The sequence below is a fragment of the Dama dama genome, chromosome 19, assembly GCF_033118175.1.
Source record: "Dama dama isolate Ldn47 chromosome 19, ASM3311817v1, whole genome shotgun sequence".
Lineage (NCBI taxonomy): Eukaryota > Metazoa > Chordata > Mammalia > Artiodactyla > Cervidae > Dama > Dama dama.
The window spans coordinates 94,232,661-94,255,951 of record NC_083699.1 but is presented as its reverse complement, the minus strand read 5'-3'; the positions used below and the strand labels follow the sequence as shown (position 1 = coordinate 94,255,951).

The 23,291-nt window shown below is 36.9% G+C and overlaps 1 non-coding gene across 1 annotated transcript; it reads right to left on the bottom strand.

The window, feature by feature from the left end:
* Positions 1-22,620: 22,620 nt before the first annotated feature.
* LOC133074312 (small nucleolar RNA SNORA33) lies at positions 22,621-22,743 on the bottom strand. Its single transcript, XR_009697158.1, has one exon. It is a non-coding gene; the product is annotated as a small nucleolar RNA SNORA33 (small nucleolar RNA).
* Between the last annotated feature and the right edge of the window lie 548 nt (positions 22,744-23,291).

Sequence of the window (23,291 nt, the reverse complement as noted above, 5' to 3'; positions counted from 1 at the left end):
ATATCTTTGTTTTTTTAATATCCTGTCTAGGTTGGACATAACTTTTCTTCCAAAGAGCAAGCATCTTTTAATTTCATGGCTGCAGTCACCATTTTCAGTATTTTTCAGTTCAACTCAGTTCAGTTGCTCAGTCGTATCTGGCTCTTCATGACACTATGGATGGCAGCACACCAGACCTCCCTGTCCATCACCAACTCTCAGAGTTTACTCAAACTCATCTCCATTGAGTCAGCGATGCCATCCAACCATCTCATCCTCTGTCATCCCCTTCTCCTCCTGCCCTAAATCTTTCCCAGAATCAGGGTTTTTTAAAATGAGTCAGCTTTTCGTATCAGGTGGTCAAAATATTGGAGTTTCAGCTTCAAGATCAGTCTTTCCAATGAAAACTCAGGACTGATCTCCTTCAGGATGGACAGATTGGGTCTCCGTGCAGTGCAAGGGACTCTCAAGAGTCTTCTCCAACGCCACAGTTCAAAAGCTCAATTCTTCAGTGCTCAGCTTTCTTTATAGTCTGACCCTCACATCAATACATAACAACTGGAAAAACCATAGCCTTGACTAGATGGACCTTTGCTGGCAAAGTAATGTCTCTGCTTTTTAATATGCTATCTAGGTTGGTCATAACTTTCCTTCTAAAGAGCAAGTGTCTTTTAATTTCATGGCTGCAATCACCATCTGCAGTGATTTTGGAGCCCCCCCCCCCACCCCCCCACCAGAAAAAGTCAGTCACTGTTTCCACTGTTTCCCCATCTATTTGCCACGAAGTGATGGGACCAGATGCCATGATTTTAGTTTTCTGAATGTTGAGCTTTAAGCCAACTTTTTCACTCTCCTCTTTCACTTTCATCAAGAGGCTCTTTAGTTCTTCACTTTTGCCATAAGAGTGGTGTCTTCTGCAAATCTGAGGTTATTGATATTTCTCCCAGCAATCTTGATTCTAGGAAGGTTCATCCAGCCCAGCATTTCTCATGATGTAGTCTGCCTATAAGTTAAATAAGCAGGGTGACAATATACAGCCTTGATGTACTCCTTTTCCTATTTGGAACCAGTCTGTTTTTCCATATCCAGTTCTAACTGTTGCTTCCTGACCTGCATATAGGTTCCTCAAGAGGCAGGTCAGGTGGTCTGGTATTTCCAACTCTTTCAGAATTTTCCACAGTTTATTGTGATCCAAACATTCAAAGGCTTTGGTATAGTCAATAAAAGAAGTAGATGTCTTTCTAGAATTCTCTTGCTTTTTTGATGATCCAGCAGATGTTGGCAATTGGATCTCTGTGTTCTCTGCTTTTTCTAAAACCAGCTTGAATATCTGGAAGTTCATGGTTCACATAAACCTGGGTTGGAGAATTTTAGGCATTACTTTACTAGCATGTGAGAAGAGTGCAACTGTGTGGTAGTTTGAGCATTCTTTGGCATTGCCTTTCTTTGGGATTGGGATGAAAACTGACCTTTTCCAGTCCTGTGGCCATTGCTGAGTTTTCCAAATTTGCTGGCATATTGAGTGCAACACTTTCACAGCATCATCTTTTAAGATTGAAATAGCTCAGCTGGAATTCCATGGCCTCCACTAGCTTTGTTCATAGTGATGCTTCCTAAGGCCCACTTGACTTCACATTCCAGGATGTCTGGCTCTAGGTGAGTGATCACACCATTGTTATTATCTGGGTCATGAAGATCTTTTTTGTTCAGTTCTTCTGTGTATTCTTGCCACCTCTTCTTAATATCTTCTGCCTCTGTAGGTCTATACCCTTTCTGTCCTTTATTGAGCCCATCTTTGCATGAAATGTCCCCTTTGTATCTCTAATTTTCTTGAGGAGATCTCTAGTCTTTTTCATTCTATTGTTTTCCTCTATTTCTTTGCACTGATCACTGAGGAAGGCTTTCTTATATCTCTTTGCTATTCTTTGGAACTCTGCATTGAAATGGATATATCTTTCCTTTCCTCCTTTGCTTTTCACTTCTTTTCACAGCTATTTGTAAGGCCTCCTCAGACAGCCATTTTGCTTTTTTGCATTTCTTTTTCTTGGGGATGGTCTTGATCCCTGTCTGCTGTATAGTGTCAGAAACCTCTGTCCATAGTTCATCAGGAGCTCTGTTAGATCTAGCCCCTTAAATCTATTTCTCACTTCCACTGTATGATCATAAGGGATTTGAGTTAAGTCATAACTGAATGGTCTTGTTTTTTCCCCTACTTTCTTCTATTTAAGTCTGAATTTGGCAATAAGGAGTTCATGATCTGAGCCACAGTCAGCTCTTGGTCTTGTTTTTGCTGACTGTACAGAGCTTCTCCATTTTTGGCTGCTAAGTATATAATCAATATGATTTTGGTGTTCTCCACCTGGTGATGTCCATGTGTAGAGTCTTCTCTTGTGTCGTTGGACTAGGGTGTTTGCTATGTCCAGTGCATTCTCCTGGCATAACTCTATTAGTCTTTTCCCAGCTTCATGCTGCACTCCAAGGCCAAACTTGACTGTTATTCCAGGTGTTTCTTGACTTCCTACTTTTGCATTCCAGTCCCTTATAATGAAAAGGACATCTTTTTTGTGTGTTAGTTCTAAAAGGTCTTGTAGGTCTTCATAGAACCATTAAACTTCAACTTCTTCAGCATTACTGGTTGGGGCATAGACTTGGATTTCTGTGATATTGAATGGTTTGCCTTGGAAACAAACAGAGATCATTCTGTTGTTTTTGAGATTGCATCCAAGTCCAGCATTTCAGACCCCCAAAACTAATGTCTGTCACTGTTTGCTTTGTTTCCCTATCTATTTGCCATGAAGTGATGGGACCAGATGCCATGATCTTAGTTTTCTGAATGTTGAGTTTTAAGCCAACTTTTTCACTCTCCTCTTTCACTTTCATCAAGAGGCTTTTTAGTTCCTCTTCACTTTCTGACACATGGGTGGTGTCATCTGCATATCTGAGGTTATTGGTATTTCTCTTGGCAATCTTGATTCTAGCTGTGCTTCATCCAGCCCACTGTTCCTTATGATGTACTCTGCATATAAGTTACATAAGCAGGGTGACAATATACAGCCTTGACGTACTCCTTTTCCTATTTGGAACCAGTCAGTTGTTCATTGTCCAGTTCTATTTCTTCTTGACCTGCATACAGATTTCTCAGGGGGCATGTCACATGATCTGGTATTCCCATCTCTTTCAGAATTTTTGAGAGAATTTTCCACAGTTTATTGTAATCCACACAGTCAAAGTCTTTGGCATAGTCAATAAAGCAGAAGTAAATGTTTTTCTGGAACTCTCTTGCTTTTTTGATGCTCCAGTGAATGTTGGCACTTTGATCTCTGGTTCAGTATCTTAAGTATCTTAATTTCTGGCAGATGTTTTAGATGCCTTCATTAGGAAAACAAGTGGTGGAAATTTCAGATTCCTCCATGTGAGATGTCAATGGGGCTTCCTAGGTGGCACAGTGGTAAAGAATTCGCCAGGCAATGCTGAAGAGGTCCATAAATCATACCTCCTCAATGTCCTCTTAACCTCATTTTACTTTTTATTTTTATTTATTTATTTATTTTGGCCACTTGCCTTTTGGGATCTTAGTTCCCTGACTAGGAATTGAACCAGGTCATGGCAGCAAAAACCCAAATCCTAACCACTAAGCCGCTAGGGAACTCCCTCAACCTCAGTTTAGAGAACTCTCCTAGCAATACCAACTCTATTTTGATTTTTCTTCCACAAGAAAAGAACTCTTAGAAGTATATTTTACCTGTCGTTGTGCTAGTCTATTTATTCTTCTAAATTAGCTTCCTCTGAGCTTCATCTGAGCACACATGGTCTGTCATGAGTAGACTGTAAAGATGCTCCTATGCTGGAATGCTTCAGGGTAATGTTACATTATTGAGTGGAGGAATGTTTAGAATTTTTCTTTTCATCTGTTTTACCCATAGAGGTCTGCCGTGACACTTGATTATGTTTTACTTTTCAGCCGTATGTGCTCCCCTTGAAATTTCTTGCTGTGGTTAGAAAGCAAATCTCACAGCTTGAACCTGGAAGCAAGTGCTGATTTTTATATTGGAGGGAGGGTGTAGTTCTGGCCCCAGTCTTTGTAATGGTCCATTATTTATTCAACTACACTGCTGCTGCTGCTGCTGCTGCTAAGTCGTTTCAGTCGTCTCCGACTCTGTGCAACCCGAGACGGCAGCCCACCAGGCTCCCCTGTCGCTGGGATTCTCCAGGCAAGAACACTGGAGTGGGCTGCCATTTCCTTCTCCAATGCATGAAAGTGAAAAGGAAAAGTGAAGTCGCTCAGTCGTGTCAACTACACTAGCAGTTCTCAAACTTTTTAGTCTTAGGATTTATTTCTATGCTTTTATTTATGTGAGTTATCTCTGCTAATGTCTACCATATTAACAGTTAAAACCAAAAGCAATTTAAAACCAAAAATACACAAACACATTTCATTAGCCTTCAGAGCAATGATGGCATCATAACATGTAGTCTCTGAGAAGTTTTCCACTATACAGTGTGAGAGAATGAAAGTAAAAAAGACAATGATAATACTAAGAGTTTATATTATTGCAAAAATAGTCCCTAGATCACAGGTTAAAAATTACTGAACTCTGTTATTCAGTGGTTTAGCTAGAGTAAATCATGCTTTACAGGTAATATACTTTTTTTTTTTTTTTTTGGCTAATTTTCTTTATTCATTGTCATTTCTAGAATTTATTCTGGATCTTTGCAAGTTATCACTGAATGGTATGTAACAACATAACTGACCTCTCTCTATCCTGCTTGGCTTCACCCATGACCTAAATGTTAGTAGATATGTTTTACCAGTTGATTCTGAATTAGACTCTGTTGGAAAATAATGGCTGACAGAAGGTGGCATGGTTGGATGGTATCACTGACCCAGTGAACATGAGTTTGAGCAAACTCAGGGAGATAGTGGAGGAGAGGGAAACCTGGCCTGCTGCAGTCCATGGGGTTGTAAAGAGTGAGACATGGCTTAGCAAATGAAAAACAACAATAAAAACTCTGCAGCAACCATCTTTATTCTGGTTTGATTTTTTCACTTTGCTACATGTTCCATCAGTTTTATCCCATCTGCTTTGAGTTCTCTTGCAGTCAGTCTTTTTTCTCATCCCCCGCCCCTGGCAACAACAGATCTGTCATCACCATTGTTTTGCCTTAAAAAAAAAAAAAAAAAACTTAAAATGATATAAACATATAGTATGAAGTTGTTTGTGACTGGCTTATTTTATTTAGCATAATGCCTATAGGATTCATGCATGTTGTGTATATGAGTAAGTTTGTGTTTGTTTTTGCTTAGTAGTTGAATCAATTTTAATGCTTATTCATAGACACTTTGGTTGCTTATCAATTTTTGCTATTCTGAATAAAACTGTAATGAATATTTTGTACAAGCCTTAATGGTGACAGATTTTCATTTAACTAATTTGTTTATTACTATACTACTTTATTATTATTATGATCTTGAAGTGATTTGCCATCTGCTGCAAACATAAATCATTTGTTTTTTCATATCAATAAGGGGACAGAAGATGAAATAGAGGCATTAAATATATTGATCTGAAATAGAAAATTCTGATACAAGGTCAGTTACAATGGAGGAAGTATACTTTAGAGTATTTTGAAAAACTTCAAAGGTATTGGGAACATTTTATTTTAAGGATTACAACAAAAAAACACAGCTTTTAAAAAAATTGATTTTTTTAAGTATTTGTGACCTAAAATTGGAGCTAGATTAATCAAACTTTATGATTCTTTCTTTTAAGCCATGGATCTTAGAAAATATTTTATAAGGTTTACCTCTGGTATAGAATCATTACCAAATGATTTAGGGAATATTGGACCTTAGTAAAACTAGTGAGTTTATTTTTTTTTTGTTGTTTTTTTTCTAATCTTATTTTTAATTTTCATGACATTTCTTATTTTACAAAGTGTTAATGTTATTTTACCTATTGAAAAAAAGTGCTGAACAACATTATGTGTTAGGTACTATTGTAGATTCAAGGTCAGAGAGAAGATATGTAAACATGTGCAGAATAATTCATAGTCAGCTAAAAACAGCTTCAAGTATGTTCCTGTAACCATGGACATAATGACACAAAAGAGAGACATATTTTTGAGTGTCCAGCCTTAATTCTAATCATTTTGCTTCCTAGCCAGTTTTGGAGTTCTCTACTCTCCACTTGCATCTTGCCTCCTGAGTGGAGTTTCACACCTGTAACTGTATCTTCTCAGTAAAATGCACTACTTTATCTGGGGGAGGGCGAACAAAATTCTTCAAGTGCTGAGGCCTCTGAACTCTGATTGGAATTCTTCACTCATTCTGTCCAAGTTTAAAGATGTTTTAACAACTCCTCACTAACTAGCGACAAATTTCCACAGATTAAAATCAGGAAAGTTCCTTGATTTTTGTATCAATACACCAACTGATGTGAATCTCTAAAAAATGGGAAATGGTGAGCAAATGTGGATTGAGCTAAAGAATGAATGAATGAAAAACTATTCTTTATACTTAAGAACAACATTGTTCTTTCCACTAATCCTACAGGTTACTATTTCCTCATTAAAATATTTTAATTATATAACTTCAAGAAACTTAAAATATTGACAAATAGAAAACAAATTCACAGAACAATTTCAACAGTAGACTAGATTTAATGACACCAGAATGCTGTGGGATGCTGGAGGAAGTGGATACTGTCTGGAAAAACAGACAAGTTTTTATTTGATTAATACTGTAATTCTTCAAAACAATAAAATGTATCTTTAACTGGAAAATCTGAATACTGGTGCTATATTTACACCAATTTACTTTACAGATACTCAGAAGATTCTATGGACCTAATTACTGAAATTAGTTTTTCAATTCTATTCAACAATGCACGATTACACTGGTAAGATCTATTATGATTCTGAATATGGGCTTCCCTAGTGGCTCAGACAGTAAAGAATTCTCCTCCAATGTGGGAGATCTGGATTTGATCCCTGGGTTGGGAAGATCCCCTGGAGAAGGGAACGGGCTACCCACTCCAGTATTCTGGCCTAGAGAATTCCATGGCCCAAGGCGCCTGGCAGTCTACAGACCATGGGGTTGCAAAGAGTCAGACACAACTGAGAAAATTTCATTTTCATGTAATGTATCTATGAACTGATTTTGAGACTGACATGTCATATATAAAATATTTATTGAAAATACTAACAAATTTGTATAATGCCTTAAAAACTATACAAAAAGAAAAATAGAAATGCTAAAACCTCTTTCTCCTAAAATAAATATTAAAAATCACATTCAAATATGTCATATAATAACCTCTCATCACCCCTTTTTTGGTATTGTGTGTATGTGTGTTAGTCATTCAGTCATGCCCGATTCTTTGTAACCCCATGGACTGTAGACCGCATGGCTCCTCTGTCCATGGGGATTCTCCAGGCAAGAATACTCAAGTGGATTGCCATGCCCTCTTCCAAGGGATCTTCGCAACCCAGGGGTTGAACCTAGGTCTTCTGCATTGTAGGTGGATTCTTTACTATCTGTGCCACCAGGGAAGCCTGACAAAGCACCACTCACAGGTAATACATGCCTTATGGTAGCAAAATAATTCTAATTCTTCCTTCAAATACCTTGTATCATTACTGTCACTCATTTCATTTATACAAAATTATGCAAAGGTTATACTTGAGCATATTTTACGTATAAGATATATATATATATGATATATAATGTAATCGAGTTTTTTATTATTTTGAGCAATTAACAACAAGAAAAATAAATGTTTTTATTTTGCCTTCACTTATTTCTTCTTCAGTGCTCTTACTTTCTTATGTAGATCTGAATTTCTAATCTACATTATTTTCTGTTTCACTAAGGAATTTTTTTTTTTTTTTTTTTTGAATTACAGTAAATTGACAAGGTGTTAGTTTTTGGTATAGAGCAAAGTGAGTTAGTTTTGTGTATATATATATATATACATATATATTATTTTCCACTATATTTTATTGTAAGGTATTGAATATTGTTCCCTGGGATATACAGAAGCATCCTGCTGTTCATCTGTTTTATGTATCCCCTTCATGGATCATGGCCTTGTTATGGTGAAGGGGTTTGTGTATCTCATTGAAGCTATGAGGCATGCTATGTAGGGTCACCCAAGATTGACAGGTCATAGTGAAAAGTTCTGACAAAGCATGGTCCTTTGGGGGAGGGAATGACAAACTATTCCAGTATTCTTGCTGCAAGGACCCCATAAACAGGATGAAAAGTCAAAGAGATATGACATGAGAAGATGAGCCTCCTAGGTCTGAAGGTGTCTAATATGCTATGGGGGAAGAGCAGAGGTCAATTACTAATAGCTCCAGAGAAAATGAAGCAGCCGGGCCAAGGTGGAAATGACACTCAGTAGTGGATGTGTCCAGTGATGAAAATAAAGTCTGATGCTCTAAAGAACAATATTGCATAGGAATGTGGAATGTTAGATCCATGAATCAAGGTAAATTGGTTTTGGTCAAGTAGGAGATGGCAAGAGTGAGCATTGGCATCTTAGGAATCAGTGAACTAAAATGGATGGGATTGGCTGAATCTAATTCAGCAGACCATTAACTACTACTATGGGCAAGAATTCCTTTGAATAAATGAGTAGCTCTCATAATCAATAAAAGAGTCTGAAATAAAATACTTGGATATAACCTCAAAAATGACAGAATGATCTCACTTCATTTCCAAGGCAAACCATTCAACATCACAGTAATACAAGTCTATGTCCCACCTACAAATGTCAAAAAAGCTGAAGTTGAATGGTTCTATGAAGATGTTTTCATCATAGGGGATTGGTACGCAAAGTAGGAAGTCAAGAGGTACCTGGAGTAACAGCAAAGTTTGGCCTTGGGGTGCAAAATAAAACAGGGGAAAGGCTAACAGAGTGCTGTTAAGGGAACATACTGCTCATAGCAAACACCTTCTTCCAACAACACAAGAGATAACTCTACACATGGACATCACCAGATGAACAATACTGAAATCAGATTGATTATATTTCTTGCAGCTGAAGGAGAAACTCTAGACAGTCAGCAAAACAAGACCTACAGTTGACTGTGGCTCAGATCATGAGCTCCTTGTTGCAATATTCAGGCTTAAATTGAAGAAAGTAAGGAAAGCCACTAGGCCATTCAGGTATGACCTAAATCAAATCTCTTATGATTAGACAGTGAAAGTGATGAATAGATTCAAGGGATTAGATCTGGTAGAGTGCCTGAAGAACTATGGAGGGTGGTTCATAACATTGTACAGGAGGCAGTAACCAAAATCATCCCAAAGGAAAAGAAATTCAAGAAGTCAAAGTGGTTGTCTGAGGAGGCTTTACAATTAGCTGAGGAAGGAAGGAAAGGCAAGGGAGAAATGGAAAGATATGCCCAACTGAATGCAGAGTTCCAGAGAACAGCAAGGAGAGATAAGAAGGCCTTTTTAAATGAACAGTGCAAAGAAGTGGATGAAAGCAATAGAATGGGAAATACTAGCGATATCTTCAAGAAAACTGGAGTTATAATGGGAACATATTATGAAAGGAAGGGCATGATAAAGGAGAAAAACAGTAAGGACCTAACACAAGCAGAAGAGATTAGGAAGAGGTAGCAAGAATACATGGAAAAACTATTCAAAAAAGGTCTTAATAACCTGGATAACCACCATGGTGTGGCCACTCACCTAGAGTCAGACATCCTAGGATGTGAGTCAAGTGGGCTTTAGGAAGTATTACTACCAACAAAGCTAGTGGAGGTTATGGAATGCCACCATAGCTATTTCAAATCCTAAAAGATGATGCTGTTAAATTGCTGCACTCATTATATCGGCAAATTTGGAAAACTCAGCAGTATCCAAAGGACTTGAAAAAGGTCAATTTTCATACCAATTGCAAAGAAAGGCAATGCCAAAGAATGCTTAAACTACTGTATAGTTGTGCTCATTTATCATTCTAGTAAAGTTAAGCTCAAAATCCTTCAAGTTAGAATTCAGCAGTATGTGAACTTCTAGATGTATGAGAGCTTCTAGATGTACAAGATGGATTTAGACAAGGCAGAGTAACTAGAGATTAAATTGCCAACAGCCGTCAGATCATAGAAAAAATGAGATAATTAAAAAAAAAAAAAAAAAAAACACCTACTCCTGCCTCATTGACTATGCTAAAGACTTCGTGAATCACAACAAACTGGAAAATTCCTAAAGATATGGGAATACCACACTACCTTACCTGCCTCCTATATGCTGGTCAAGAAGCAGCAGTTAGAATTGGACGTGGAACAACAGACTGCTTAAAATTGGGAAAGGAGTACAACAAGGTTGTATATTGTCACCTTATTTATTTAACATATATAGAGTACATCATGCGAAATACAAGACTGGATGAATCACAAGCTGGAATTAAGATTGCCAGGAGAAATATCAACAACCTCAGATATGCAGATAACACTACTCTAAAGGCAGAAAGTGAAGAGGAACTGAAGAGCCTCTTGATGAAGGTAAAAAAGGAGAGTGAAAAAATGGCTTAAAACTCAACATTCAAAATACTAAGATCATGGGACCTAGTTCCATCAGTTCATGGCATATAGAAGAGGAAAAAGTTGAAGCAGTGACATTTTATTTTCTTGGGCTCCCAAATCACTGCGGATGGTGACTGCAGTCAACAAATTAAATGACGCTTGCTCCTTGGAAGAAAAGCTATGACAAACCCAGACAGCATATCAAAAACCAGAGACATCACTTGCCAACAAAAGTCCATAGAGTCAAAGCTATATTTTTTCCAGTATTCATGTATGGATGTGAGAGCTGGACAATAAAGAAGGCTGAGCACTGAAGAACTGATAATTTTGGATGGTGGTGCTGGAGAAGACTCTGGAGGGTCCCTTGGGCAGCAACAAGATCAAACCAGGCAACCCTAAAGGAAATAAAGCCTGAATAGATTGATGCTGAAGCTAAAAATGACTGATGCTGAAGCTGAAGCTCCAATACTTTGGCCACCTGATGCTAAGAACCAACTCATTGGCAAAGATCCTAATGCTGGGAAAGACTGAAGGCTAGGAGAGAAGAGGGCAGCAGAGGATGAGATGGTTACACATCACCATGGACTCAATGGACACCAATTTCAGCAAACTCCAGAAGATAGTAATGGATAGGGAAGCCTGGCATGCTGTAGTTCAAGGAGTCACAGAGAGTTGGACGTGACTTAGTGACTGAAGAAGAACAATTTCCTAATCCCATATTCCTACTTTATCCCTCTCCCACTTTCTGCTTTGGTAACAGTAAATTTGTTTTCTATGACTGTGATTCTGTTTCTGTTTTATAGATGAGTTCATTTGTATCTTATTTCAGATTCCACATAAAAGTGATATCATATGATATTTGTCTTTGGCTGATTTTCTTCATTTATTATGATAATCTCTAGGTCATGCAAGTTCATTTTCAACCTCAGTCTCCTCAGTTGTGTCTGACTCTTTGCGACCCTATGGAATATAGCCCACCAGGCTCCTCTGTCCAAGGCATTTCCCCCTCAAGAATATTGGAGTGGGTTGCCATTCCTTCCTCCCTGATATCTTCCATCCACATTACTTAAAAATGGCATTAATTCATTCTTTTTTACTGCTAAGTATTATTCCACTCTATATATGGAATATTACTTCTTTATCCATTCATGTTTTGACAGAAATTTAGGTTGCTTCCATGTCTTGGCTATTCTAAATATTGCTTCAATGAACATTGGAGTGTGTGTATCTTTTTGAATTATGGTTTCCTCCAGATGTATCTCCAGCTATGGGATTGCTGGATCACAAGGTAACTCTATTTTTAGCTCTTTAAGGAACCTCCACACTGATCTCCATAGTAGCTATACCAATTTGCATTCCCACCAACAGTGTAAGATGGTTCCCGAACATGCTCTCAAGTGTTCATTTTTTGTTGACTTTTTGATGATGGCCATTATGACCAGTATGAGGTCATACCTCACTGCAGTTTTGATTTGTATTTCTCTAACAATTAGCTATGCCGAACAATTTCATGCACTTACTGGCTATCTGCAAGTCTTCTTTGGAGAAATGTCTATTTAAGTCTTCTGCCCATTTTTTTGATTGGCTTGTTTGTTTTTGTTATTTAATTGCATGAGTTGTTTGTATATTTTAAAAATTAAGCCCTTGCCATTTGCAAATATTTTCTCCCATTCTGTAGGCTATCTTTTTATTCTGTTTATGGTTGCCTTTGATATGCAAATGTTTATACATTTGATTAGATCCCATTTGTTTGTTTTCATTTTTATTTCTGTTGCCTTGTGAGACTGACATAAGAAAACATTGGTATGATTTATGTAAGAGAATGTTTTTCCTATATTTTCTTCTAGCAGTTTTATGGTGCCATGTCTAATATATTTACGCTTTTAAGACATTTAGAGTTAATTTTTGTGTAAGGTGTGAGAGAGTGAAGACTTTAAAAAAAAAAAAAAAACAAACATATCCTGTAAGTTAGATCTACTAGCAGCTGATTACAGATTTTGTTTGTCTGAGAAAGTTTTTATTTCTCCTTCAGTTTTGAAGGATACTTTTGTAGGATAAACAATTTCAGGTTGGTGGGGTCTTTTAGTTGTCATTTTGTTTGCTTGTTTTGTTTTGTTTTCTCTTGAGGGACTTCCCTGGTGGCTCAAATGGTAAAGCATCTGCCTACAATTAGGGACACCTGGGCCCATCTCTGGGTCAGGAAGATCCCCTGAAGAAGGAAATGGCAACCCACTCCAGTATTCTTGCCTGGAAAATCCCATGGATGGAGGAGCCCAGTAGGCTACAGTCCATGGGGTCACAAAGAGTTGAACACGACTGAATGACTTCACACTCACTTTCTCTTGACAATATATTTTACTCTGCTCTCCCTCATTAGCATGGTTTCTGAAGAACTGAGCACAGCTCTTATCTCTGGCTTGTTCTTTCAGAGAAGAAATGATCTCTAGATTTTTTCTTTATCTTCGATTTTGCATAGTTTGAAGATCAGATGTCCAGGTGTAGTTTTTCTAGCATGTATCCTGCTTGATGTTCTCTAAGCTTCCTGTATACAGAGTTTAGTGTATAATATTAATGTGGGAAGTTCTCAGTCATTATTGCTTCAAATATTCTTCTCCTTTTGATATTCTTATTGCATGCATGTTACATGTTTTGTAGTTGTCCCACAGTCCTTGGATTTTTATTTATTTTTTTTTTAAGATTCTATTGATATATCCTCTAGCTCAGAGATTCTTTCCTCAGTCATGTCCAGTCTATTAATAAGCTCATCAAAGGAATTCTTCTCTTCTATTAGAGCTTTTGATCTCCACCATTTTGTTTTGGTTCTTTTTGGGATTTCCATCTCAGCTTACATTATCCATCTGTTCTTATATGTAGCATACTTTATCCATTAGAACCTTTAGCATACTAATGCCACTTATTTTAAATTTTCTGATATGATAACACTGAACTCCTGTCATATCATTCTGATCCTTATATATCTCTACAAATTGTGTGTTTTTTTTGTTTTGTTTTTTTTTTTTTTTTTTTTTTTTTTTTGCCGTTGGATGTGCCTTATAATATTTTTGTCACAGCCAGACTTGATAAATAGGCCTTTGTTAATGTGGTGGTGAGGCGTTGGAGAAGAAGCACTGTACAATCTCATGGTTAGGGCTTAGTTTTTTAGTGAACATAAACTTTTAGGCTGTGATCTTTACAAATATTTCTTGATTCTTTCTTTCCTCTCTGGTGGAGCAGGATAGCTAGAGTAGGTGATGTTGTGCATTTTCCTTCTCCTTTATAGAATGTGAGAGCAGACTGAAATTGGGTGTTTCCCCCTTACAGGTCAGTGTTGTGGTTCAGTCACTAAGTTGTGTCTGACTCTTTGAGACTCCACGAACTGCAGCATGTGACACTCCCCTGTCCTTCTCTATCTCCCAGAGTTTGCTTAAACTCATGTCCATTGAGTTGGTGATACCATCCAACCATCTCATCCTCTGTTGCCTCCTTCTCCTCCTGCCCTCAATCTTTCCCTACATCAGAGTCTTGTTCAATGAGTTGGCTCTTTGCATCAGGTGGCCGAAGTGTGGAGCTTCAGCTTCAGTATCAGCCTTTCCAAAGAATATTCAGGGTAGATTGCCTTTAGGATTGACTGGTTTGATCTTCTTGCTGTCTAAAGGACTGTCAAGAGTCTTCTCCACACACAGTTCAAAAGCATCAATTCTTCAGCACTCAGCTTTCTTTATGGTCCAAATCTCACATCTGTACGTGACTACTGGGAAAACCATAGCTTTGAGTAGATGGACATTTGTCAGCAAAGGGATATCTCTGATTTTTAATGTTTAGGTTTGTCATAGCTTTCTTTGCAAGGAGCAAGCATCTTTTAATGAGGCTCTCCTTAATTTCTCCTGAGGGCGGTCCTTGTTAAGAACAGAGTGCTCTCACATTTCAAAATGGTTTCTTTCCCCCTTCCTCTGCTTTAAAGCTTAGGAGATCTTTCTCCTGTTTTTACTGTGAGAATCTGGTTGAGCTCCTGGAGATAAATCTTACAATATTGCAGAAGCCTACCTATGACAGGGCCCACTATCTAGCGTGCTTTACTCTCAGAGTTGCCCACTGTGCCTCCTGCAAATTTGTCAATTGCTGTCCAGGTTTTCCTACCCCAGCACTGGTTCTCTGTGCAATTTTGCTCCTGAGTCATTGCTCCATTAGCCATGCATCTGTCTATTTTTCTGTCTGTCTCCAAGGGCATCTCTTTGCCTTGTGTTCTCCCCTTTATTACAGATCCAAAAAGACTTTTTTTTTTCAATCTGTTTTTCTTTTTACTTGTTTTAAAGTTGAGTGGAGATTCCAAAGTTCCTTATCCAAACCTGGAAATTGGAAGTCCTACTCGTATATAAAAATCATCAAAAAGCAAGGAAAATAGGAAAACAGGTAAAAAGATAATAAATCAAGTTTAAAATAAAAAATTAAATGTATTTAAAATGAATTACTGAGTCCAATTGCTAATTCCTTAAAAAAAAACTTTTAGAAGAATATATTTTAGTAACTATTTGGAGTTATCCAAGAAATTTAAAGTAGCTCACTGTTTTATTTACTAGTCTAACCCATTGTAGAAGACTCTTGAGAGTCTGTTGGACAGCAAGGAGATCCAACCAGTCCATCCTAAAGGAAATCAGTACTGAATATTCATTGGAAGTGCTGATGCTGAAGCTGTAACTCCAGTACTTTGACCACCTGATGTGAAGAACTGACTCAAAGGAAAAGACCCTGATGCTGGGAAAGATTGAGGGGAAGAGAGAAGGGCACGACAGAGGATGAGATGGTTGGATGGTATCACTGACTCAATGGACATGAGTTTGAGTAAACTCTGGGGGTTGGTGATGGACAGGGAGGCCTGGCATGCTGCAGTCCATGGGGTTGCAAAGAGTCGGACATGACTGAGTGACTGAACTGACTGAACCCATTTTATCAACAAGAAAAAGCAGCTAACATGTGTTACAACAACAAAATCTGAAAGGATATTCAATAAGACCCAGATACTAGTTCTAACAGAAATCTTAAATGACAAAATAAGCACTCTAAATTTGTCCTGATGAAATATTAAAATCATTTTTAATTAAAAACAGGACCACACAGGATACTTGTATTAAAATTGTTATTTCATATTACATTAGAGTTTCCAGTGAACTGAACAGCACATATGCATGAAATAAGAACAAAATAATTGCTTTCATATATTTTATTATTTTAATTCTAATTTTTCACAAATGGCAAAGTTTGACTCATTCATTACTCTTTGCATTTATTTTTCTCTGATTGACCTAGAAGAGCCTATTTTTATAACATTTATAACTTTAAAATTCTAGTTGTGGACAAAATTAGGAGCGAAGCTTTTGCCACAGTCAAGAGCCTGTCAAGAGTCAAGAGTCAAGCTTCTGGATACTAAAAGATGCTTCAGGCATGTTATTACTTTCCTTTGATGGTGTTTCATTTTTTTCTTACCATGATTAGAAAGACAACACTTCTCTGCAATTTTGGAGGAATTGGCTAGGGTTGATGGGGTTAAAAACTATTAAATAATCCAGTTGGAATGTGAAATAAGGTGACAATATTAATTTTTATTCCAACTTTACATTAGTCATAGTTTACATCCATAAAATGAAAAAGACCTAAATGCACTGCAAACCACATTTATATGCTATGAAAACTTGAAATATGTTATGTACTAATGATGCTGTAAACATTTTATTCTATGAAGCAATATAAAATTTTAAAACATTTTAATTGTGTCAAGTTTGTTCCTTGAGTATAGCAAATATTTTGTTTTGTCTATAATTTAACTGTTTTCTCTTAGAGATCAAAACAAAATTGTACCTTTAAAGGAAATGATTTAGAAAAAGGTTTCAGTTGGTTTCTCTGTGGTTCTGAACTCAAGTTTTAATACCATGCAATTTACTTGAGAATTTAGAGAAATTCTGATTTATTTAAATCTTACTAAGTGTATTTTTAATTTGAGATTTATAACTTTGTTCTTTTTATTGTAGGTTGGTTCCTCTTTTTTTTCTAAGTTCCAAATTTTTACTAAGCCAGACTATTTAATAAATATTTGAAGACTTGTACTATCTCTTTTAGTAATATACATGTAAATAGAAGGGTGGATAGATAATAGGCAAATATACAGGTTTTAACTACTATTGTATTGAATTTTGTATAAAAACTTGAACAATTCAGAAAGATATGCTATGGAAATTTAGCCTAGGCCCAGTTCTGGTCTCCCACAGCAGTAGTTCACTGTCCCAGAGATTGTATACATTTAAAAACCTACTTAGTGTCAGGAATATTAGGTATATCATTTCATTTAATTCTTCATCAAAAATGCTATAAAGTGATTTTTATTATTCTTATTTTTAAGACTGATTGTGTCTAAATCCACTAAGATATAACTAGTACTACAGAGTAAGTAATATTGATAGAATGAGAGTCAAAAGCATATCTGCCTTGTTGTAGTCCTTCTTTCCTCACTAACTTCTAGTAATTGGCAGAGAGTTTCTAGACTCAGAGGTCATTATTTCTCCTCTTCTTTCTTAGGTTGAAAGCAGAAAACACACTGAGGTACTTCCCTTTGTGTAAACTTGGTATTTCTGAGGGAAAGTCAAGTGCCAGATGGTTTATTTCCTTCCTTCCTTTATTCCTCTCTCCCTACTTCCCCTCCCCTCTTTTTCTGTCTTCCTTGGGCTTAATCCATTCTATTTGATTCTACTTGATCAATGTTTAATAATTAAGTTATTATACATACAAAATGTATTTCCCATTTACACCTTAGGCATAGGGTACATTTATGTCTTAACAATTTAGGTAACAAAAGTATAATGACAATGAGAATTTTCAAGCAAAATTAGAAGAAAATATTCTATTAAATATTGGTCCAGAGTACATATGCACCAATTTATTCTTCAAACTCATGTCCTTTGATTTTGAAAAAGAAATCAGTTTTTTCCCCTAATTTCTCAGGTCATTTTGGAAGAAATATAAAGTGTTTATAGTTTATACACAGAATGGAGACAATTCCCTTGGAAGCTCTGCAGAGACTGTAGAGTTTTAAAGTGAGCTCCAATCTAATACCAATGTATGTGTGTATGTGTGTGCATTAACATATGTTTATTTTTAATTATAGGAGTATGTATTGATGTTCCTATCAAGTATCTTTATGATATGATTAGATGTTTTTACACAGCCACAGGCTCTGTGTTTATCAAGTAGAAATTGGAATGGGGAGGAAATAAGAGAGTGGGCCTTTTAGTCTCATTCTCGCTTCTTGGTGTTAAACAATGTACAACACACTGACTGATGACCACCTTAACTGCATCTCTGTGTGGAGTACCTAGTCAGCATAACTAAATAACAACAACAGTAACAGCAAACAACTTTACAATGTCACCTAAGTAGTTTATTTTTTTTTTCTCCCTGTACATTTTATTTTAGCAACTAGAAGCTGCTACTCTGTACATGTAGCTCAATTTTCTGCACATTAAGCTCAATGAAAGTGTGTTTTTCATGTTGGTGACTAATTAAGGCAAAAACAAAACAGATGATAGCAAGATGAAAGTGAAAGTCTCTCAGTTGTGTCCAACTCTTTGCAACCGAATACTCTAGGCCAGAATACTGAGTGGGTAGCCTTTTCTTACTCCAGGGGAATATTCCCAATCCAGGGGTCGAACCCAGATCTCTTGCATTCCAGGCAGATTCTTTACCAGCTGAGCCACAAGGGAAACTCAAGAATAATGGGCAATTCTTCCTGACCCTCAGGAAGACCCCAGGAACTGGCGTCTCCTGCATTGCAGGTGGATTCTTTACCAACTGAGCTATCAGGGAAGCCTTTCCTATTTTCTTCTATATACCATATTCAAGTATTCTCTTTAGCTTATTCTGTTAATATAATAAATACAATTGAAAAGCTCATTGTCATTTTTTCCAAATATTGAAACTATTGATAATTTATGTTGAACTAATAACAAATATGGAGAAGGGAATGGCAACCAACTCCAGTATTCTTGCCTGGGAATCCCATGGACAGAGGAGCCTGGCGGATTATGATCCATGGGGTTGCAAAACAGTTGCACATGACTTAGCAACTAAAAGAAAATAAAGAATAGCTCAATTTAGAAATCATCATCTCTTTTACATTACTACATCATTAACTATTTTAAGTAATCATTTTTTTTTGTTTATTTATTGGTGGTTCAAAAAGTTAACCTAGATTATTGAAGTAAATTTTTTCAAAAATTCAAAAGAGTTCAATTAGTGAATTTTACCCTTGTTTGTTCTTTAAGAGAATGACTTTTTCATTATATATATGAGAGATAGCTCAGCTTGAAAAGCAAACATTATTTAGGGAAAAATTAGCCATTTGGGAAATTGGAAGGCAAATGAGTTATACAAAGTAGAGGTTTCTAATAGTCATAATGTGTAATTCATAAGTATTCCAATATACGGTAGCTGAAAGGAACAATAAAATAACCAAACCAAAGAAATAAAATCCTGGTATTAATCCTAGGATTTGCTTTCAATAACAAATAAAATATATAATAGGTGAAAAAAATGTTTTATTTATCAGAATAAAATGAATAGCCCACAGGAAATAAGTTATTTGCTGTAGTAAACATCAAAAGGGCGAGAATTACAATATGGTATGTCTCCCAAAGAGTGTGAAACTCGGATAAAGGATATAAGTCAAAAATTGGAGAAGTGCATACTTAATATTAATAGAAGTTGCCACTTTGTATCAACCTTGAAGTGATACATATCTTTCATGCTATACTTTGGAATAGCTATTTTATTTGTTAGAAACTATGAATGCCTATCTTTATTAAGCTTGATATTTTTATAGCAAGAGTATAGCATGCATTATGATTCTGTGAAACAAACAAAGCAGAAGTGAAAGCAACTTCTAGAAATATTCATTAGGAAAACAAAATAGTGAATTATATTTTGGAAAACAAAATGTGAAGTATTCAAATTCACTTAAAAGTGATATATTTTAGAGTCAATCTGAAAAAATTAGACTTTTCACAAAAATGACTTTTTGTAGAAATTGGCTTTTTACTATATGTCAGGTACATTTTTAGTCTCTTTATGTATATTTCTACATATATATATATATATAGACAGGGAGGCCTGGCATACTGCAGTCCATGGGGTTGCAATGAGTTGGACATGACTCAGCTACTGAACTGAACCAAACTGAAATGATGTATATTTATGTATGTTATTTAAATTTCACATACATCAGTCATATAATAAGTATCATTCTATTTTACAGATTAGAAAATGGATATATGAAACTAAGCAACTCGCCCAAGGTCACAGAGTAACTGGTAATTCAGCCTTCAGGTTAAACTTAAAACTTAAGAAGTGTGTTTATAGGTAAGTTAAGTTCAGTCACTCAGTCGTGTCCGACTCTTTGTGACCCCATGAATCGCAGCACATCAGGCCTCCCTGTCCATCACAAACTCCCGGAGTTTACTCAAACTCATGCCCATCGAGTCGGTGATGCTATCCAGCCATCTCATCCTCTGTCGTCCCCTTCTCCTCCTGCCCCCAATCCCTCCCAGCATCAGGGTCTTTTCCAATGAGTCAACTCTTTGCATGGGGTGGCCAAAGTATTGGAGTTTCAGCTTCAGCATCAGTTCTTCCAATGAACACCCAGGACTGATCTTTAGGATGGACTGGTTGGATCTCCTTGCAGTCCAAGGGACTCTCAAGAGTCTTCTCCAACACCATAGTTCTTTTTTTTTTTTTTTAACCATAGTTCAAAAGCATCAATTTTTCAGTGCTCAGCTTTCCTCACAGTCCAACTCTCGCATCCATACATGAACACTGGAAAAACGATAGCCTTGACCAGACGGACCTTTGTTGGCAAAGTAATGTCTCTGCTTTTTAATACGTTATCTAGGTTGGTCATAACTTTCCTTTTAACTTTCCTTTTAATTTCATGGCTGCAATCACAATCTGTGGTGGTCTTGGAGCCCAAAAAAACAAAGTCTGACACTGTTTCCACTGTCTCCCCATCTATTTTCCATGAAGTGATGGGACAAGATGCCATGATCTTAGTTTTCTGACCTTAATTATCTATTGCTGTAATAGTAATTTCCTTAAAATATAGTTAAAGTAATAAGAAAAATCATTTTTTTCAATTTCTTCTAGTTTGGGCAGATCAGGAATTGGGAGCCACTTAGTTAAGTAGCTCATCTTTGCAGGACTTTAATGAGTTTTCAGTCACAATGTCAACTGCCAAGGCTGCAGTCATCTGAAGGCTTGACTAGAACCTCCATCTAATTCTCAATAGTTGTTTCCACAGGACTGCTTGGATTTTTATGGCATGCAATTTGATTCCCCAAATTTGAGAGAGCCAGGAAACAAAAGCAAACATCAGAATGCCTTATCTAGCTTCAGAAATTAAGTACTTTCACCTGCGTGATATCTTCTGATCCTATTCGATGTGAGAGGAAAGCGGAAGTGTTATTCATTCAGTTGTTGTCTGACTCTTTGCAACCCCGTGGACTATAGCTCGCCAGACTCCTCGATCCATGGAACATTCCAAGCAAGCATATTGGAGTGGGTAGCCACTCCCTTTTCCAGGGGATCTTCCCGATCCAAAGATCAAACCCAGGTCTCCTGCATTGCAGGCAGATTCCTTACTGTCTGAGCCACATGGCGGTCTCCTAATGTGAGAAGAGATCACACAAATTCAAGAGCCCTCAGTAGTGAGGATCAATGGAGACATCTTGGAGACTGTCTTCCATAAAGCTATATGTCAAACAAGAATACACTGTTCTCCAGTGGATGTTAATTCTACTTTATTTTTACTATACTATATTAGATATGGCAATGAAGTGATAATGAAATTCTATTTCATTACCAATATATTGGATATAGTTTTCTATAGATAAAAGTAGTTGGTAAGAATATTGGAAGCCTTCTCCCTATTGAAACTTTTGTGGACTATCTTCCTGATTTTATTGCAACATGTTTTGAATAATTATTGAAACATACACGTTCTAAAACCAAAGACTGGTGCAATCCTATTATGCAAAAATTATATGGTATGTTGTTATGTAGTTTAATTTCTGAGATATTTCAGTGGCGGTTTTACAGATATTTTGCCACGGCATATCATACATCCTTGGCCTCCCCCGGTGGCTCAGAGATAAAGAATCAGCCTGCAATGAAGAAGTTGCAGAAGATGCAGATTCGATCCCTGGGTTGGCAGGACTCCCTGGAGGAGGGCACGGCAAAACCTTCCAGTATTCTTGCCTGGAGAATCCCGTGGACAGAGGAGCCTGGTGGGCTACTGTCCATAGGGTCACAAAGAGTTGAACATGACTGAAGTGACTTAACATCCACTCACATCATGCATCTTTAGATTTCCAGGCTGTTCAGCACTAATCCTTGGGCCTGCTCTGAATGTAAGTAATTTCTATGACAGCATCCCATTTCTTGGTATCATTTTTCTTAGCACTTAGGCTAAGATTGTTGTGTTAGTAACCATTGCCTCACAACAAGCCACTCTGAAGCTCAGCAACTTGTAAACAAAACATTATTTTTTGATCACTACTCTGCTGAGTAGTTCTTTGAGTCTGGACTGGCTCTGCTTAACTTGATTTGTGTTCTCTGATCTGGCCATATTATTTTTAGAGTTTGATGGTGGCTAGATGATCGTGGTTAGCCTTACTCACATGTAGATTGGCAGATTTTGGCCATGCCATTCCAGTTCTCCTTCATGTGGCCAAGTACCTTGCAGAAAGCTTGCCAGAGGCATATTTACACCATTGTCTTTAGTTTCAAATGCACCAAGGAAGGTCAAGCCTCAATAGATAAATGGCCTTAAAGCCTCTGCTCTAATCAGCTTGATTTTGTCCTGTTGGCCAAAACAGAACACATGACCAAACTCAGAGTTCGGGGACAGAGAAATAGAATCCATTTTTTTTTTTCCCAAAAACAAATGTGATTTTACTAAAACTTAAAAACTCACAAGTTGTTGGCCCTATTAGTTACAGTGAAGCTTTACAAAGAAAAAAAAAAAAAAAAAACAGCACATCTTATGAAATATTCCCCACCATTAAAATGCCTTGTAGCCGTTTTCAGGGACCTTAATGACTTCAATGTCTTTAAGGCTCATAACATGGCTTTCCTATTGACAGCATTTTCTATATTTTTTTAACAGTAATTTTTAAAATTTTTTGATGTGGGCCATTTAAAAAATCTTTATTGAATTTGTTACAATATTGTTTCTCTTATCTTTTGGTTTTTTGGCTGTGAGGTACATGGGATTTTAGCTCCCTAACCAGAGTTCACGCCCACAAGCCCTGCATTGGAAGGTAAAGTCTTAACCACTGGACTGCCAGGGAAGTCCCTAGAATTTATTTCTTGATGGAAACAGATGCAAAATCACACACGCACACACACACACATATATATATATATATGGATGTAAAAATATATGTAGCCATCTTTTTCTAGAGTCCACCTTTTATTATTTACATTCTTCCCACATACAAATTATATTAACCCCAATTCTAAGATAATCAAAAGTCTTATCCGAATTATGGCAACAAACTTGAAGTTCAGTATCTCATGATATAGTTCAAGCCTAAGAACAGTGGTAGCTCCTTGGATGTGACTCCTTTGGCTCCATAGACCTATGAATTAAAAGAATGAGTTACATATCTTCCACAACCCAAACATACAACGGGGAGAGAACAGGTAGAGTCAATTGACACTTTTTGTTCAAAGAGATA